The sequence below is a fragment of the Sceloporus undulatus genome, chromosome 5 (genome assembly GCF_019175285.1).
Source record: "Sceloporus undulatus isolate JIND9_A2432 ecotype Alabama chromosome 5, SceUnd_v1.1, whole genome shotgun sequence".
NCBI classification, from domain to species: domain Eukaryota; kingdom Metazoa; phylum Chordata; class Lepidosauria; order Squamata; family Phrynosomatidae; genus Sceloporus; species Sceloporus undulatus.
The window spans coordinates 1,058,221-1,061,850 of record NC_056526.1 but is presented as its reverse complement, the minus strand read 5'-3'; the positions used below and the strand labels follow the sequence as shown (position 1 = coordinate 1,061,850).

At 47.7% G+C, this 3,630-nt stretch overlaps 1 protein-coding gene across 4 annotated transcripts in view; it reads left to right on the top strand.

The window, feature by feature from the left end:
- The window catches only part of LOC121932053 (SH3 and multiple ankyrin repeat domains protein 3-like), a 324,411-nt gene that overhangs the window by 301,698 nt on the left and 19,083 nt on the right, over positions 1–3,630 (top strand). The window lies entirely within an intron of this gene.

Below are 3,630 nucleotides of genomic sequence, written 5' to 3'. Positions count from 1 at the left end.
TCAATTGAGTGAGCTTAGGCACGCCACACACTCTTAGCTTCAGAGAAAGGCAAAAGCAAACCTCCCACTGAAGATACTTGCCAAGAAAACCCCACAATAGGTCTGCCTTAGATCTTACCATAAGTCAGAAACAACTTAAAGGCACACAACAACAGCCTTTAAAAACAGTGTTCTTTTGGGTGCAGTCCTAATTTTAAAACTGCAAGAGAAGTATATTCTGTTATCTTCACATGATCATAAATGTCCCAAGAAAATAACTTCCACACAAAGCTTTGAATGTGTTTGAACATACTGCAATACTTAAAACTAAATGTGCTAAATCAGGTAACATTATCCAGAAAACTAGGGTGGGGAGATCCAATTCTGCTTCTTCCAGGAACCCTCCACCCTTGAAGCTTGCTCACCGATGGCACCATCATCGCTCAGTGGCTGAGCACATGCCTTTTCTGCAACTTGCAATACCCCAAGTCCAATCCTTCCACCAAATCCCATCATGGAGCCTTAGAGAATTGGGATGGGAAAGAGCTCTAGTTCTGCTGGAAACCCCAAAATTCACAGGCAGACATCTCGAGGCCAGGATACAGAGACCAGGATACTCTGGGAGAAGCCCTGAATGTCTTGGCCCCAGAGGGGCTTGACAGACCGCCCCTTTCTTAGACGGATTGGGGCTGCAGCAACCGCATGCCGCAGCCCCAATCTGGCCTTTCCAGGGCATGAAAGCGCTGCATCATATGGACACAGCACCCAAGTAGTGCAGTGATGCCACACACCATGTGGAGCAGTACGCAGCATCACAGCGACCTGGAGCGGTGGAGTTGGGGGCGTGCATTGTGAGGACGCTACACCCGACTCTGCCCCCATGCTGGCCCAAAGTGCCAGTCTGTATAGGGCCAGAGTTGCCCTGACCTCCCCTCCATCTCATGGCTGGGCACCTTGTTCTGATTTAGGATTAGCATTTACATTTCTATACCATTTACTAGTGAACGCAGCACTCTCTAAGGGGTTTACAATTGTAAGGCAATTGTCCCCAGTAAGCTGGGTACTCATTTTACTCACTTTACTGACCTATGAACAGGTGGAAAGTTGAGTCAACTTTGGAGCCCTGCAGGAATCGAACTCACAACCTTGTGGCTGCAGTACTGGCATTTAACTGCTGTGCCACCAGGGTCGTCGTCGTCGTCATCATCATCATCATCATTGTCATCATCATCCCAACTTTCCCAAGAATGACCAACACTCTCCTGGACTCTTCTTTTGAGACCACCCATTTTGCCCCCGGACGGGGCCTGGATGCCGGCAACGAGGGCATTCCCTCCAGGAGCCACCGCTCGCCCCTGAGTCCCCAGCTGCACAGCGCTTGATCATTTCACACTCATTATGTATTTTAATTAAACATTTATGTATACAAGAGGTGCCAATCAAAGTAAACCAAGCTAGGGGGGAATTAATGTATTCTCCCCAAAGTTAATGAGCACTTTCCAGCGTTAACAATTCATTAGTCCCTTGGAACGAACAAGCGGGTTTTAAATGCAGGGTCAGCGCTGCCAATCTAACCCCGAGGGGGGAGGAGGAGGAAGAGGCTGGCTGGCAACAGGAGGAAGAAGGGAAGGTGGCCCTTCTTTCTTGGCTTCTCTGATGCCCCTGTGTTTGTGTGTGTGTGTGTGTGTGTGTGTGTGTGTGTGTGTGTATGGAAAGGGTGAGGAAATTAGACAGATTTGACACTCCCCCCCAAAAAAACAAACACTGCAGTGGGACACAACAGGAGCCCTTGGCTGCATCTGCACTGCAGAAATAATGCAGCTTGACACCACTTTAACTGCCATGGCTCCATGCATTGAAATTCTGGGATCTGTAGTTTAGTGAGACATTTGGCCTTCTCTGTCAGAGAGCTCTGGTGCCACAGCAAACTACAAATCCCATGACCTCATAGGATGGAGACATGGCAAGATATCAAAGAAGAAGAAGAGGAGGAGGAAGCAGAAGCAGTCCAGTGGGGGAAGCGGCATTTCTGCTGCTCAGAAACTGTTAGGCTCAAGGGTGACCTGCAGAAAGAGCCTGCCAGGAAGGCAAAACCAACCCAGGAATCTAATCCCAACCACAAGCGCCATGCCATTGCTCAATTCTCCCACAAAGAGGAAAGTGGAAGAACCAAGGGCCCTTTCATGCAATTATAGTGCTACCACTCTATTTGAATTGCTTTGGTTTTCTCATCCCATGGAATCCTGGGATTGGTAGTTTAGGGAGGGGTATTGAGAGTCCTCAGCCAGAGAGCTCCTCTAGTGCAGGAGTTCTCAGCATTTGGTCTTCTAGATGTTTTGGACTTCAGCTCCCCAGAGTCCCAGCAAGTATAGTTGGATTCCCCCCCCCCCAAAAGCAAAGCCTGGTTTTCCCATTTGGCACAAGGGACATGAAACCCACTGGATAACCTAGGACAAGTCACACTCTCTCAGCCCCAGGAGAAGGCAATGGCAAACCTACCTGTGAACAAATCTTGCCAAGAAAACCCCAGGACAGGTTGCCCTTAGGGCCGCCATAAGTTAGAAATGACTTGAAGGCACACAGCAGCAGCAGCAGCAACATTTTACCATATCCACTGGTACTTGAACATCCACTGATTTTGGTATCCACAGAGGGGTCCTGGAACAAAACCCCAGCAGATACCAAGGGCCCACTTTACCCACAGGGAGAGAATAGCTGAAATGGGCAAGTGCTGAGAGGTGTTCAAAGGTGCTGAATGGTAAATTCCATTGACTGGAGAGTTTATCCCACGGGAGGAATTTCTCTTCATTTCGAATGAAAAGAAAGTGGGGCTAGAACGCATTCATCTGAATTCGCTAGTTCAGCGAATTTAGGTGAATGCGAGCTGTGTTCGAACTGGCTTCCCATTGCCCAAAAATATCTTGCCATTGCCTGAAATCGTGTGTGGTAGTCTATCGCACAATAACGTGAAACCCCATGACTGCGTTCAGATTGCCATTGGATTATACTTCCAATTTCCCTTGTCTGATAATATCCTCAGTGGCTAAACTCTCTGTAGGACTAAGAATAGGACCAAGGCTCTTGTCAAATGGCTACACTTGTGGAACCCCACTTACACAGCCATGAACAGCACAGCCCCATTGCATGTGAGTGGGGATTTACGTAAGAGTAGGACATTAACTGGGATCCGGCCAGTGTCAATGCATTATTAAATGTGGCCATCTTCTATTGAGAATAGCTGTTGGACAGTGGAATACATTGCTGCCTTGGAGAGTGATGGAGTCTCCTTCTTTGGAGGTTGGCCATCTGTCAGGAGTCATTTGTGTCTTTCTGCACAGCAGAAGGATGTTGGACTGCATGGCTTTTGGGGGTCTCTTCCAACTCTAGGATCCCATGAAAGGGGAGAACCTTTGCACATGGGCCACCAACATTCTCCTCATCCCTGGGATTTGGAGAGGAGGTGTTTCATAGGGTCCCAACTTCCCATTGTATTTTTATCTATTGTTCTATGTTCTTGATTTTATTGTTCTTTCTTTTGTATGCTGTTACCCACCTCGATCCAATACAGGGAGAGGCGGGATATAAATTATCATCATCATCATCATCATCATCATCATCATCATCATCATCATCATCATCATCATCATCATC